The 17621-nt window shown below is 35.5% G+C and overlaps 1 protein-coding gene across 2 annotated transcripts in view; it reads right to left on the reverse strand.

Moving 5' to 3' along the window:
* MAST2 (microtubule associated serine/threonine kinase 2) overlaps nucleotides 1-17621 on the reverse strand; it is a 434887-nt gene that overhangs the window by 403822 nt on the left and 13444 nt on the right. The window lies entirely within an intron of this gene.

Here is a 17621-nt window from a genome sequence, read left to right on the forward strand (position 1 = left end):
TACATTGCTAGTAGGTGTGTAAAATGGTACGGTCATGCTAGAGAAAAGTTTGCAGTGTCTTAAAAATTAAACGTACAACTATCATGTGGACCAGCAATTGCACTCACGGGCTTTTGTCCCAGACAAATGAAGACATGTTCACACATAAACTTTTATACAAATAATTATAGCATCTTTATTCACAATAGCCAAAACCTGGACACAATCCATATGTCCTTCAATAGATAAACTATTACACTATGATACATCCACATCAAACTGTGGTACATCCAAATCATGGACTAAATACTAAGCAAAAGAAAGGAACAAACTTGATAGACTCAACAACCTGAATGTCTCTCCACATAAATATGCTGAGTGAAAAAACTGCCATCCCCCAAAATTTACATATTGTAAGAGTCCATTTAAATAACATTCTTGTGACAATGAAACTACAGAAATGAAGAACAGAATAGTGATACTAATTGTCATGGATTAAGTGGGGGAGGGGACTAGAAGCAAGAGCAAAGTGAGTGTGGTATAAAAGGGATTCTTGTGGTGATGGTAATGCTCGGTATCATGGTTGTATCACTGTTGATATCCAGACTGTGATACTGTACAATAGTTTTGTAATATGTTACCATTAATCTCAATGTATTATTTCTAACTGTATGTGAATCTATGACTATCTGAAAATAAAGTTATTTGTTAAAAGTTCTTTATTGCCAATCCCTTATCCTAAGTGTTCTTCTAATCTCTATATGTGCTACTATGGACTTACAGTTCTGTGTTTTAATTATTGTTTTCAAGCTGAATTCACAAATACATTATGAGCTTCCCCAAAACTTATCAGTCATAAAGGACTAATGGATCCTAAATTTAAGAAAGACTCAAATTCAGTTCCACAGTTTACCAACTAGGTTACTTTGAACAAGTTACTAAAACACTTGTGACACAATTCCCTTTTCTCCTCCCACCTTTTTATTATAAGTGCCCACCTTTTTATATCATCAGCACCTATAATAGTATTTGACATATAGAAGACACTCAATGAACATTTGCTACATTAGTAAATTAAACAATTCACATTATTGACATTATCTAATATTTCGTAAAAAGCATGCATTCATTTGAAACGTTATTTTTTTTAAAGTACCACACCCAACTCTTATCTAACATTGCATATACTTATCATGGGACATATAAAATACATATACATAACATATGCATGTAAATATACAAGTTGCATATGTATATATAAAAATATGTTTATACTTACAATATTAAATATAATGATCATATTAAGCCTTAACACAAGTAACGTTCTTAAATTACTTAAATATCAGAGCACAGAATTCTCGGAAGATGGTAACAGCAATAACAGCATAGTTTGGGGATCTTCTTGAATCCTCAGGTCAAAACACACACAGCAACTAAATTCCAAAGTGAAAAACCCATGGACAAGATTTACAACAAAACCAGGTGACAAGATGTACCCCAATGATTAAAATATAAGCAGCTGGAGACAAACAACCAATAGCTACGACCTACATACTATATGTGTCTATGAGGAGAAAGCAAGGGGATGCAATAGGCATCTGACAGACCTAGAATGAGAGATTCCCAAAGAGTCACAGGTAATCACTTGAAAACATGAGGGGCCAACTTCAGAACTGAGAACAGTTTTGCCTACTCCAATAGTAGATGAATGCAAAAGGGCCTGCATTGAGATCTGATGGGAAATGGAAGGAGATGAACTCTTCAAAAACGACCTGCAGGCACTAACTTCCACAACAAGATCCCACACAAGGAGTGGAATTAAACTGAAATAGATAGGGAGAGAGGATTGTGGGAATATGAGTAGAAGAGTAGGAAGTCCCAGGAAACAGTCCCTGCACCAAAACAACTATTGAACTGGCATGAAGTGTGTAAACCAACTATTTGGAACTATGAAATCTAATGGAACACTATACAGTATCCAGGGAAGAGCTGTAGAACAGGCTGGTAAATATCCAGTGAATTTCACACTCCCTACAGTGGCTACCATCCCCCAACCATATGGCAGGCAGCAGTGGGGACTGTAGCCAAGGCCCCTGGTGCAGCTTGCTGGTGCCATGGTGGGATACAAAGACCTAGTACTCCAAAATCTATGGGTATGTGGTCTGATCATTGATGATTATTTCTGATCAGTTTCTTCAGATATCTGGGGGGCCAGCTCTGAGTGCAGCTATTGTTTCAACAACTCTCAGTCAAAAGCAGAAGAGGAGTCAGATGCAGTACCTATTTTTCTTTCTCTTTTTCTCCCTTTCCATCCCCCATTTGGGAGCAAAAATAGTTTGGAAAAGTCACCAATTGATGGATCCAGCCCTAAATAACAACAAAAATAAATAAATAAATAAATAGCAATTCCAGAGTGAGAAAACTAGATTTCTAAAGTTATAACAAGATAATATTCTAAATGTCCAGACCTCAATATTACAAAACATACAAAGAAACAAGGAAGCATGGACCATTCACAGAAAAATAAAAGAATTTGCCAGAAACCATCCCTGAGAAGGCTCATATATTGGAACTATTAATCAAAGACTTTTAAATCAACTGTTTTAAATATGTTCAACAAGCTAAAGGAATCCATAAACAAAAAAGAAATTAGGAAAACACTATCCTGACAAAATAAACAGAAATTATAAAAAGCAACCAAACAGCAATTTTGGAGTTGCACAGTACAGTAACTGAAATGAAAACTTCACTAGATAATTCAACAACAGATCTGAACATGCAGTAACAAGGATGAGAGAAGATGAAGATGAAACAATTGAATTTATCCTGTGTGAGGAGCAGAAAGAAAAAATTATGAAAAAAATCAACAGAGCCTTAGTGACCTATGGGATACCAGCAAGTGCACCAACATATGCATCACTGAACCCCCAAAAGGACAAGAGAGAGAGAAAGGAGCATAAAAAATATCTGAAGAAATAATGGCTGAAAATTTCCCAAATCTGATGAAACATGGGTATATACATTCAGGAAGCTCAATGAATTCCAATTTGGATAGATTCTAAGGGAAGTCAATTCACCAAGAAACAATAGAGTGAAATTATCAAAATCCAAAGACAAAGGGAGGATTTTGAAAGCAGCAAGAGAGAAGCAACTTGTCACATACAAGGGATTTCAAAATCAGATTAAAAGTGGATTTCTCATCAGAAACCACAGAGGCCAGAAAACAGTAGGATGATATATTTAAAGTCTTTAAAGAAAAAAAAAATGAAAGAGGTCATACAAGAAACCTGCCCTACAAGAAATGCTAAAGGAATCCTTCATGCTGAAATAAAAGGACAACCAGACAGTAAAAGTAACTAAATAGGACATGCTGCTCTGATCCAGTAGTTCATCCATGATTAATCTGCATGGGCCAAAATGCAAAATCTCCCAAGCAACACACTCAACCAATTAGACAGTGGGGACTGTAACTGCATTACACTTAATGCTGATTCTTCCATCCTGTAGTCAAGAGTATCAGCAAGCAATCCTCGCTTCAACACATTTAAATCTAGTCTCTATGGAAGAACTGAAAGGACAGAACACAAACAGACATTTTCACACCAATGTTTATGGCAGCATTATTCACAACTGCCAATGGAAGAAGGCAACCCAAGAATCTATCAACTTGGGTGGATAAGTGGAAGGGCGAACTGTGGTGTACATATATAATGAAATATTGGACAGCTGCAGGAAGGAATGAAGGCATGATGCAATGCAAAGAGTGAATGAACCTTGAGGACATTATGTCAAGTGAAATAAGCTAGAAACAAAAGGGCTAATATTCCACGGTTTCAGGAACGTGAATTAACTATAATGAGCATATAGGATTCCTTTTTATGTTGTTGTTTTATCCCTGGAAGAAATGGGAATGTTCTCATACTGACTGTGGTGGTAAATGCAAAACTATGCAATTATACCAGAACACACTGATTGTACACTTCAGATGGATTGTATAGTGTGTGAGCAAAACTATTTTTTAAAAATCCAAACTCTACGTGTTAGGGAAAGATCTATGGCTTTGTCACTGGTACTGAAAGGCATTTTGCTCTGACATGAAAATATGGATGATTTCAGCAGGGAACAACTCTGAACCATAAATTAACACAATACCAAATTCCTTACTCAATGATGTCTGTTTAATGTAAAAATCAAAGAACCCTGGCAACTAAAGAATACCAAACCAGGTATTGTGGCTTCAGAGGCTATATGCTTAACAGTAAGGGTTAGGAGCACAGACTTTAGAAACAGACAGCCCAGGATGTGAATCCCATCTCTTCCCTTCTTACTGGCTGTGTGACTTTGGGTGAGTTACTTAACTCTCACGGCCTGTTTCCTTATGTGTAATATGGTGATATTAGTGCATATTTCATGGGGTATTTATGAGCATTCATTAAGTTACTACATGTAAATGATCAAATAACATAAAGAATAGCTTCTATAACATAAACATTCATTAAATGTTAACTATTATTATGTTTGCACTATACTGCCTTCAGAAAAGGAAGCATGAAAACATGCCTGCCAAATTATTTTTATAAATGTTAGGTTGGGCAATCAGTTCACAAATGTCCTTTTATTATCATACCTCACCATTTACATGAGCTACATATTTATCATATGTGTGTGTTTGTGTCTATGTGTGTGTCAAGGATTATATAATTTAAAAATTTTGGCTGATTTCATACAGCTGGTCTGGGATGGGAGTCAGATGAAGAAAAACTAGGGAAGGTTGGGACTCTCATAACATAGAGTGCTGGGTTGTAGAGCTGAGAGACTGCACACAAAGCCTTACATTCATTGACAATCAGGAGGTACAAAGAACTTCTGAAATCACATAGTCCAAATCCGACATTTCATAGGTGAGGAAATTGAGATCTTGACAAGTAATATGTCCTGTGTTTATGTGGTAGCTAGATTCAGTTGTCAACCTGGCCAGGTGAAGGTGCCTAGTTATATTGCTGTGGACATGAGCCAATGGCAGGTGAAGCTCATCTGTCGCTGATTACATCTGTAGTCAACTAGAAGGCGTGCCTACTACAATGAATGATGTTTGACTTAATTGGCTGGTGCTTAAATGAGAGACTCAATGTAGCACAGCCAAAGCAGCTCAGCATACTTCATTTCAGCACTCACAGCTCAGCCCAGGCCTTTGAAGATGCAGAAAGAAATCACCCCACGGAAAGTTGTTGGAACCCAGATGCCTGGAGAGAAGGCCAGGAGAGATTACCCTGTGCCTTCCCACGTAAGAAAGAACCTCAGTTGAAAGTTAGCTACCTTTCCTCTGAAGAACTATGTTTTTAACTAAATAAATCCCCTTTTATTAAAAGCCAATCCATCTCTGGTGTGTTGCATTCGGGCAGCTTTGATAGACTAGAACATGTCCCAAGATCCTCCACTTCACTAATGACAGAAATGAGACTCTATCACCTATGTCTTAGATAAGTATTCTAATTGGAAAGCAAAGAGGAAAGCATTTGGAAAGGGGAAAAAGACCACGAGGAAGAGTTAAAGAAGCAACCTAAGAAGTATAACATTCATGTCCATTTATTATGTCCCACATACCATACCAAGCACTTTACATGGTGGCTTCACACAACTTTTGCAAAACCTGTGATGTAGTTACTAAAATTAATTTCACTTTCAAATGAACAAGTGGAGGTGTAAGGAAACTGAATGTCTTCCCCAAAGGTCCCAAAGTCAGTGAATGGTAGAATCTGTAAATGAACCCACCTTCTCACGAAAAGCCAGAATGTTTACCACTAAGTTATTCTACCCAAGCTTCAGAATGTAAAAAAAAAAAAAGGGATGCTCTTATTCCTAGAATCTCTTTTATTTTTTCTGATCAGAGGCAATGCAAAGAAACACTAAATACAGTAAATAAAGTGTTCTGGGCTTTTGTTTTTGTTTTTTTAGTAAAAGCAGGAAAAAAACTGAACCGAAAGGGAAAACAAAAACAAAGAAAAGAGAAAATTCTGACAGACGTGGAAGAGGGGAAGAGAATCAAAAATCTCAGAAAGTAATCGACGACATTTTTCAATACTACATGAAAACAACCGAGTTCTGTGAAATTGAGAAAACTATCCTAAAGATGTCTATTTCTAAAAGTTCAGATTAACATACTAAAGCCAAGCACACTAGATAAAAAACTATAACATATAATTTTAAAATGAGGGGAACATTTATGACAAAAAAATCAATCAGAATTAGAAAAATTTACAAGGTAAGAAAGCTCAAGAAAAAATTACAAATATAACAAGAGATCAGTTAAGAAATGAGACTAAACTAAAAGGAACAAGTGAAAAAATACAACACATAAGCCTTAAAAGATATAGAAGATGAAAGGGGAAATTTTTTTTTAATGACAAAAGAAGAAAAAAGAATTTCAAAGAAAATAACGTTGAAGAGAGGTTAAAAAAAAGAAAAAAAAAAAGATCCAGTATAGAGCTAACAGGAGTTTCTGCCAAAGAAAATCAAAACAAGGCAACAGAACATTATTAAAAATGTAATTCAATAATTTTTCTTGAAATTAAAAAAAAAAGGAAACTACATACTGAAAGAGCATACCATACACATGAGAAATATATCCAGGCTGTCCAAGAAAACAGAATTACATGTTTAAGATACTCAAGGCACAATAATGTGAACCAAGGATTTTATATCCAGGAAAACTGGACTTCAAGATAAAGGGCACAGCCAAACTGCTATCAACATGAAATAATTCAGGGAATCTTGTTCAGACAAACCCTTCCTAAGGAATCCACTAGAGAACAAGCTTCAGACAACCAGAAAAACTACAGAGTTTTCAACACAGTAGTAAGCAGTAACTATACAGTTATCTGTAGAATTGAGAATAAGAGTACAAGCTCCAATTAACAGTATTCCTGAAAACCCTAAAGAAAGCCCAGGGCTCTATTTAAGACCCTATAAAAGTTTTACTTATTAAGTTTATTTTTCAGAAACTTAAAACTTCTAGATAAGCCCTGAAACTTAGAAGTAACAGTCTCTCCCAGAACATCAACCGTTTGTATTCCTCAACCCCATAATGTCAACACACCTTTTCAACATGAAGAAGTTAGAATGGTCATTGCCCAAATATTCCTTAAGTTTGAGAGATGTTCAAATGAGAGGAAGGAGTTGTAACAGAGAAGTTAGGTTTTATCAAGTGATTACCACTACTGAATCATTATATAGATATTTCTTTTTAGTTGCTAGTAGTAATTAGAACAGCCAGAAGGGGGGTACAAGGGTAGTTCGGTGGTAGAATTCTCGCCTGCCATGCAGGAGATCCTGATTGATTCCTAGCCCATGCACTTCCCAAAAACAAAACAAGCAAGCAAACAAAAATTCAACAAATGGTGCTGCAATAATGGGATACACAAATGGAAAAAGAATGAATGTGATCCCCACCATACAGTATACAAAAAAAAAAACAGCCAGAAGGACCTGAAATTGTGGAACTGTAACCCATATTATACTTCGAAATTTGCTATATAGCTGCTTGTTAAACTGAACTTTGAAATTATCACTTTCCTGTATATATATTTCACAATAAAAAAAGCTTAAAAAAAATAAGTGTACATTAACAGGGAAAAAATACATATATATTTTTTATATATATAAAAGTATACAATGGTTACATGATTTAACAATGTAGTTATATGTTAAACCCTAAAAGTGGGAGGGAAATGGAGAATGTACATAATATTACTAATGGCAAATTTTGTTATATTTTGCCATAATTAAAAAAAAAAGTGGAAGCATGTGTGAAGGTGTGCTCTATAGAGCCACACTTCCTTTCACAAGTCTATTAAAGTAAGAACAGCTGAGACCTAGCCACCTCTTACTTTCTGGCTTTACTCTGGCTCCCTTCTGACTTGTTTCCTCTTCCACATGTCTGGGTTAACAAAGTGAAAAAAAGACTAAGGATGGACAAAGTTAGAAAAGATTAAGGATAGCTTTCACTAACCTCCACTCCCCCATTTGAAGATTGTAGGGGTTGCACAGGAAAACAAGCTTTTCTAGATCTCCTAGCTATGCAGAGAATAGACTTTTGCTTGCATTAACAGTGGTATAATGCAAACTCTGTGGGATCAGAGGGAATGAAGGGAGATTGTAGTTCTAAGATGTCTATAACCAAAATAAAAGAATTTCTATGTAGTTCTAGCTGAGAAAGGACTAGCTAGATGTTGAACAAACATGATTCACCCTCCTCCAGGGCACAAGCTACATAACATTTCTCATTCTTCTAGCAGTTAGGACCCTGTGACTGAATTCTGGAAATGGAATATGAGTGATGTGATTGAGCCTGGCCTATCAAAACAAGATCTTCTACTTCCTTCAGGTGACCTTGGAAGCCATTATGTAAAAAACTGTAAAGTCTTCATCAGCCTGGGTCCTTTTGAATCAATGTTACAGAAGCTAGCCTGCTTTAATTAATAAAAGACCAAGCCTCAGCTGAGCTAGTAATAAAGTGTCCTTACTCTTACTGGTTAAAGGAAGGATTCATGATATTTCTAGGTCACCTAGACAAAATCATCTTGTATAACCCCTTTGAAATAACTACAGGACTTTTAAAAAATTACTACCAACTATTTCTTCACCCTGCTTTTTAAGACATTCCTGAGGGGAAAACAGCTTGATGAAAAATAGGACAATCAAAATCAAACAGTCAGAAGAACAGATAGAGAAAAGAATAGAAAATAATGAGCAGTGTCTCAGGGACCTGAGTGACAGCACAAAGCATAAAAACATACACATCTTGGGTATCCCAGAAGGAGAATAGATGGGAAAGAGGGTAGAAAGAATATTTAAGGAAATAATGACCAAAAATTTCCCAACTCATATGGAAGACATAAATATGTATGTCCAAGGAGAGTGACATACTCCAAACAGAACAAACCATAGAAGACTTACTCCAAGACACATACTAATTAGTATGTCAAATGCCAAAGATAGTGAATTCTGAAAACCGCAAAAGTAATTCCTCACATACAAGGGATGATCAATAAGACTAGGTTCTGATTTCTCATCAGAAAGCAAGCAGGTGAGAATGCAGTGGTATGACATTCAAGGTACTGAAAGAGTAAAACTGCCAGCCAAAAATACTTCATCTGGCAAAGTATCCTTCAAATATGAGGGACAATTTAAAATAGTCATAGATAAACAGAAACTGGGAGAGTTTGTCAACAAAGGACCTGCCCTACAAGAATTGCTAGAGGGAGTTCTTCAGGTGCAAAGGAAAAGACAGGAGAGAGCAGCTTCCAGCAGTGTGAAGAAGTGAAGCTCTTCACTAAAGGTCACTAAAAGGATAAATGCGAAACCCAATAGTACTGTATCCTTAATATACAACTCTATCCTATAATTCCTATAAGAATTAAAATACAATTGAACAAGAAAAACTCATATTTCCTGATAATGGACACGCAAAGTACAAAGAGGTAATCCGGGACAAAAATAACATAAAGAGGGAAAATGGAGGGGTATGGGAACAGTGAACTTGTATGCTATTGAAGATAAGTTAGTATCTTTTCAAATTAGGTTACAGACGTAGGTTGTGTAATGCAAACCCCAGGGTAACCACAAAGAAAGTTTCTTTTTTAATTTTTTAATTTTATTTTTTTAAATACCAAAAACACCAAACAAATGCAAACATTCCTATTTTGATCATTCCGTTCTACATATATAATCAGTAATTCACATTATCATCATGTCTTCATGATTGTGATGATCATGAAGAAATGATCATCACGATCATTTCTTGGAACATTTGCATCTATTCAGAAAAAGAAATAAAATAAAACAGAAAAAAAAATTATATATACCATACCCGTTACCCCTTCCTTTCATTGATCACTAGCATTTCAAACTAAATTTATTTTAACATTTGTTCCCCCTATTATTTATTTTTATTCCATATGTTCTACTCATTTGTTGACAAGGTAGATAAAAGGAACATCAGACAAGATTTTCACAATCACACAGTCACACTGTGAAAGCTATATCATTATACAATCATCTTCAAGAAACATGGCTATTGGAACATAGCTCTACATTTCAGGCAGTTCCCTCCAGCCTCTTCATTACATCTTGAAAAACAAGGTGATATTTACCTAATGCGTAAGAATAACTTCTAGGATAACCTCTTGACTCTGGAATCTCTCAGCCATTGACACTTTATTTTGTCTCATTTCACTCTTCCCCCTTTTGCTTGAGAAGGTTTTCTCAATTCCTTGATGCTGAGTCTCAGCTCATTCTAGGATTTCAGTCCCAGGTTTCCAGGAAGGTCCTCACCCCTGGGAGTCATGACCCATGTAGATAGGGGGAGAGTGGTAAGTTTGCTTGTTGTGTTGGCTGGAGAGAGAGGCCACATCTGAGCAACAAAAGAAGTTCTCTTGGGGGTGACTCTTAGGCCTCATTTTCAGTAGGCTTGACATCCTTTATGGGGGTAAGTTTCATATGAACAAACCCCAAGCCTGGGGGCTCAACCCAAAGACTGGACAACTTTGGTTAGCCACACTGCTTGTGACAATATCAAAAATTCAACCTGGGGAAGCTGAATTTTCCCCTGTTCTCACCATTCCCCAAAAGGGACTTTGCAAATACTTTTTTATTCACTGTTCAAATCACTCTGGGATTTATCGGGGCATCGCTCTGGACAAACCAACAAAATCTCATGTCTTACTCAAGGTTCCATGTACTTATGGTGTTTAATTAAGATGTCTACATAAGTTATATTAGGAAATGGACTAGTCAAAATATAAATTTTGTACCAAATAAACATTTTTTGCTTTAGTCTCACACATAAGTTGAAATTTTTAAATATTAATTACCATCTATTTTCAGCACCCTGCAGTAATGACATTCCTTTGTTCTTCCTCATGCAAAAACATTTTTAAAATTTGTACATTTAGTCACTATCATTATATACTCTAGGCATTCCTAGATTATACAATCTCAATCTTTATTGTCTATCTAAGAAAGTATTTTTTAAATGTATAGAAGTAAAAACGAGAAAGGGATCAATCAGATACATCACAAAAGGATGGCTTTTTTTTCAACTATACAAAAGGATCCTACAATAAAGAAAAAGAGAGGCAAAAAAGATATGGCATATAAACTCCAAAGGACAAAATGGTTAAAGTTATGCATTTACAATGATAGCACTGAATGTTAATGGATTAAACTCCCCAATCAAAAGATACAAATGAGCAGAATGGATAAAAAAGCATGATACAACTGTATGTCATCTACATACAGAGATTCATCTTAGACCCAAAGACACAAACAGTTTGAAAGTGAAAAGATGAAAGAAGATAATCCATGCAAACAGAAACCAAAAGAGAGCTGGAGTAGCTATATTAGTATCAGACAAAACAGACTTTAATTGAAAAGCTGTTACAAGACACAAAGAAGAACACTATATATTAATAAAAGAGGAAATGCACCATGAAGAAATAACAATCAGAAATACTTATGCATCTAGCCAGGGTGCCCCAAAATACATGAGGCAAATGCTGGCAACCCTGAAAGAGAAATAGAAACCTCTAAAATAACAGTTGGAGACATCAATGAACACCACTCTCATCAATAGGTAGGACAGAAGATCAACAAGGAAACAGACAACTTGAATAACATAATAAATGAACTAGACCTAATAGACATACAGAACACAGCACCCTAAAATAGCAGGATATACATTTTTCTCAAGTACTCATGGAACATTCTCCAGGACAGACCAGATGCTGGGTCACAAAGCAGGTCTCAATAAATGTAAAAAACTGAAATTATAGAAAGGATTTTCTCTGACCATAATGAAATGAAGCTGGAAATTAGTAACAGGTGGAGAACTGGAAAAATCACAAATATATGGAAGTTAAACAACACACTCTTAAACAATCAGTGGGTCAAAGAAAGTACAGGAAAATTAGTAAATATCTTGAAATAATTCAAAACAAAAGCACAACATATCAAAACTTATGGGATGCAGCAAAGGCAATGCTGGAGGAAAATTTATAGCCTTAAATGCCTACATTAAAAAAGAAAATGAAGGGATATGGGGTGTTTTGGGTTTTCTTTTTAATTTTTAGTTTTCTGGAGTCACAAAAATGTTCTAGAACTGATCATGGGGATGAATGTACAACTCTGTAATGATACTGTGAGCCACTAATTGTATACTCTGGATAGACTGTATGGTGCGTGAGTATATCTTAATAAAATTCCTTTAAAAAAAAGGAAAAAAGAGCTAAAATGAAAGACCTAACTGCATGTCTGGAGGAACTAGAAAAAGGACAGCAAACTAAACTCAAAGCAAAGCATAAGGAAGGAAAAAACAAAAATTACAGTAGGGATAAATGAAATAATAAAAAACAAATTAGAAAATCAACAAAACCAAAGTTGGTTCTCTGAAAATACCGATAAAATCAACAAATCTTTAATAAACTAACAAAGTAAAAAGAGAGAAGATGCAACTCACTATTAGAAATTAACAGTTTCTACTATTCAGTACTCTATTATTCAATCATTTCTACTGCCCCCACAGAAATCAGAAGGATTATGTGAGGATACAATGAACTGGTAATCCAACAAATTAGATAACAAAGATGAAATGGACAAATTTCTAGCAACACATACTATGTATATTGACTCAAGAAGAAACAGAAGATCACAATAGACCAATAACAAGTAAAGAGATTAAATTAGTCATCAAAAACCTCCCAATAAAGAAAAGCCCAGAACAAAATAACTTCACAGAGGAATTCTACCAAACATTCCAAGAACTAAAACCAATCCTGTTCAAACTCTTCCAAAAAGTTAAATAGGAGAGAACATAGCTAACTCATTCTACAAGGCCAACATCACCCTCAAACAAAAGCCAGATAAAGATACTACAAGAAAAGAAAAATACAGATCAATATCTCTTAGGAATATAGAAGCAAAATCCTCAACAAAATATGAGCAAACCGAATCCAACAACATATTAAAAGAATTATACACCATGATCAAGAGGTATTTATCCCAGATATGCAAGGTTAGTTAAACATAAAATCATTTACTGTAATACACCTCATTGACAGAATGGAGGGAAAAAAAACACTCAATTATCTCAAATGATGCAGAAAAGGCATTTGAAAAAAATCAAGCATTCTTTCTTGGTAAAAACACTTAGAAAAATAGTAAAGGCATTTGATGATACTAAAAGATATTACATCATCACTATTCTAGTTTGCTAGCTGCCTGAATGCAATATACCAGAAACAGAATGGCTTTTAAAAAGGGGAATTTAATAAGTTGTTAGTTCATAGTTCTAAGGCTGAGAAAATGTCCCAATTAAAACAAGTCTATAGAAATGTCCAATCAAAGGCATCCAGGGAAAGACACCTTGGTTCAACAAGGCCGATGAAGTTCAGGATTCTCTCTCAAGTGAGAAGGCACATGGCAAACAGTCAGAGTTTCTCTCTTATCATGGTGAACATGGTCAGGGCTCCTCTCTCATCTGGAAGGGCACATGGTAAACATGGCATCATCTGCTAGCTTGTTCTCCTGGCTTCCTGTTTCATGATGCTCCCCGGGAGGCATTTTCCTTCTTCATCTCCAAAGGTTGCTGGCTGGTGGACTCTACTTCTCATGACTATGTCATTCTGCTCTGCTGTCTCTGAATCTCCTTCATTCTCCAAAATGTTTCCTCTTTTATAGGACTCCAGAAACTTATCAAGATCCACCCAAATGGGTAGAGACATGTCGTCACCTAATCCAGTTTAACAACCACTCTTGATTAAATCACATCTCCAGGGAAATGATCTGATTACAGTTTCAAACATACAGTATTGAATAGGGATTATTCTGCCTTTATGAATGGAATTTAGATTAAAACATGGCTTTTCCAGGGGACATACATCCTTTCAAACCAGCACAATCATCCTCATACCAAAGCCAGATAAAGATATTACAAGAAAAGAAAATCACAGACCAATTTCTCTTATGAAAATAGATGCAAAAATTCTCAACAAAACAGCAAACTGAATACAACAGCACATTAAAAGAATTATACACTATGACTAAGGGGGATCTATCCCACAAATGGACAGATGGTTCAACATAAGAAAATCAGTTAATGTAATACATCACGTTAACAAAACAAAGGAAAACAAAAACAAAAACATGACCATCTAAATTGACGCAGAAAATGCACTTGAAAAAAATCCAGCATCCTTTCTTGGTAAAAACACTCAGAAAAATCAGAATCGAAGGACAACCCTAGAGATATAAACATAGGAATCATCAACATACAAGTGGAACGTAAAATAATAGCATCTGATGAGATCACATAAAAGGGACTATAGACCTAGAAGCAGACTAAAAACTGAGCCCTCTGAGGCACAAACAATGAAATAGGAAGAAAAACAAGCGTGCATGGTCCCTGAAGTCAAATGATGGAATGATCAACCATACCAAATGCAACAGATCAAATGAGCTAAGACTGAGAAATGGTCACTGGGTTCAGTAATGTGGAGGCCAAAAATGACCTTACCATAAGTGGTTTCTGTGGAATGATGGGGCTAAAAGCCTGATTAGAGTGGGTTCAAGAAAAAAATGGAGAGGGAGGAAAGGAAAGCAGAAGTTATTGACCTTATTTTTGTTAATTTCTGTTACAAAGAGAAGCATATTCCTACTTAGACAATTATTTCATATCACCTCTCTCTCCTCTTAACTGGCCTCATCCTCATTCAGTCAATTCTCAATAAAGCAACCAAACAGATTGGACTACAATATTAGATCACATGACTTCTTTGCCCAAAACTCTCCAAAGGCTTCCCATCTCATTCAACGTAAAAGGCAAAATCCTTAGAATGACCTACAAACCCTCCACAATATGAAACTATCCACAATCCAGGCTTTTCTTTTTCCCCTTTCCCCTCTGAGCTCACCTAATTACTTTTCCTCTTACTGACTCCACTCCTGCCACACTAGCCTCCTTGATGTTCCTTAAACAGAGTTTAGAAGTGGAGATCTGCTTCTTTCCCAGGACAATTGCTCTTCTCTCTCTCACACACATACTTTCACGTCTTTAATCAAACATCCCCACCTAAGAGATGCTTTCCTGACCACGCTGTCTAAAAACATTATCCCCTATCACTCTGTATCCCCTTTCTCTGATTTTCCTCATAGTATTGTTCACCACATAACATACAGAAAATTTTACTTATTTATTTTATTATCTGATTCCCTGAACTAGAACAGAAACTTCATTAAGGGAAGGATGGCTGTCCTCCTTTTTCACTGCAGTAATCCCAAAACTTATCTTCCCCCCTCCAAAAAAAAGGCTTACTGCATCAAAGAATGAATGAAAGGGAGATGTAGGGTTAATGATGTTTTTTCTGAGATGGAAAATGTCAGAACATGCTTGTATGTTGATGAGACTCATCCAGCAGAAAAAAAAACTAATGACACATGAGTATGAAAAGATAACTGCAAGATTAAAACTCTCAATTAGTTGTAGGAATTGGCTTTAGATAGGAGTAGGAACAGATTATCCTTAGTAATAAGAGAGAGGGCAGAGAATGAGGTTACAGATAAAGGTAGGTTGGTTGATTAAAATGGGAGCTTATGGAAGTTCTCTTCTTTTTCCCCCCCTCCATGAAACAGGAAGCAAGGACATGAGTGAAGAGAAGAGTGAAGAGGACAGAGTGTCAGAAGTTTGAGAAGAGATTAAACCATCATTTAGGAGTGAAAAGTGAACAGACTAGAGAAATAACATAGTGCTAACAGACTCCTTGAGGTTCATGATCACCAATTTAGATGCCAGCCTGGTTGATTTTCTCCAATCACATTCACTGCTCAGATACAGGAACAGAATAGACAGAGTTGGTTTAATCACTATTGGAGTTAAGCGCATCCAACAGAGGGAGAAAGAGGCAAGGAGCTGTGAGAGTACACATACAGATATAATTATAATGTAAACTATAAAATAAAAGTTAGAAAAGGAGGAAAGTAAATGAATGAAGTAACTGATAACGAAAAGACGGTTTAAAGAAAAAATCAATAAGCTGAATGTTCTCAAACAATTTTTGGAGAATAGAGTCGGGAAAATAGGAGACTTTGTGAAGATCAGAGTGTGGCAAGCTCAAAGCCAAGGTTTTAGAGATGGAACAATTATTAAGTATTGGTAAAGATAAAATGAACCTAATGAGGTAGGGTTTAACAAATGAGTATGATTGCTGAATCATTATATTGGCATTTCTTTTATTCTCCAGTATCTTAGAGCAGCTAGAAGTAAAAACCTAAAATTGTACAATTGTAACACATACCAAACTCTGAAATCTGTTCTATAACTAATCATTGTGATGTATTTTGAAATTTATTGCTTTTTCGTATATATATTATTTTTCACAAGAAAAGGAAAAAAACAAAACAAAACAAAAAAAGAATTGTATTTTGTAGGATGTTGGCTTGAAGACTGATTTCAGGATCTTTTTTGGTAATTTAAATATGTAAAAGTATGCAGGAAGTGTTTTTTAGGGAAAAAGAGTACTTTTCCACTTAAAGTAATATAACTGATTATTGCAGAATGAGAAACAGGAATGTGTAGGACAAAATGGATGGGTATAGAAACTTGTTGAAGTCTTGCTGGAAGTGAATTTTATTAGCTGTGGTTAAGGTTGGCTAAGATTTGATAGTTTTATAAGATTTTTAATAGTTTTTTTTATCAGATGTATCCATGCAAAACAAGAATTTGGTTTTCATTCTTTTAAAATGACGTTTTCTTGGATTATTTGTTTGCTCTTAGTGAGAAGGTATAAAAGGTTTTTAACCATCTGAGTAATCTGCCTAGATGACAAAGATTCTATGTCTTATCAGACCAATATACTTATTGACTTGTTGACCATCTTCTTCCTTACTGTTTTAGACACTGCTGCCTCACTTTTAAAAAAAAATGTCTTTTTAAAAATCATGTTAACTCTATTTACTTTCAAACGTCACCTTGATTAAATAAAGAACAACAACAAGTGGCTATGGCCATATGACTATACTGAGACTGTCCCTACAACTTCCTCTAGTTTGAGATCTTCCTGCCCAAGCATTTTATTTTTCAATAAACCATTTTAATGCTTTAAAAAAAATGCACCTAATGAAAACTGAACTAGAAGACTCAGGTTTGTATTAATTATTCTCACCAATTATTTGTTGCACACCCACTATGTGGCTCCAGACACAAGAAGAGTAAAGAGTATTTGGGAGATAACAATCAGATACACTGATAAAATATAAGGGTGATCAACTATGTCTCATTAATAATGCATTTTGTATAAAACCCATTCTCTCAATAACCTCTAACCTCTGCTCTTTTTCCTCACCCTGTTCCTCCAGGGCAACCCATTCATCCAATAAAACCGGTATTCAAACCCCTTTGGAACTCCAAGTACATATACTAATGATGAAAAACTATCAACACCTACTGATAAAAAGTAATAATTACCAATGTACCATAGAGATTCCACCAAAAAAGTACAAAACTAGGTGGCAAATTTACCAGAAAATCATAAGCAGTTTGGACCAGCAATGAAGGAAACAGCTGAGTTGCCTCTGATAGTCCTGATGCTAGG

This window comes from Tamandua tetradactyla, chromosome 2 (assembly GCF_023851605.1).
Source record: "Tamandua tetradactyla isolate mTamTet1 chromosome 2, mTamTet1.pri, whole genome shotgun sequence".
Taxonomy (NCBI): Eukaryota; Metazoa; Chordata; class Mammalia; order Pilosa; family Myrmecophagidae; genus Tamandua; species Tamandua tetradactyla.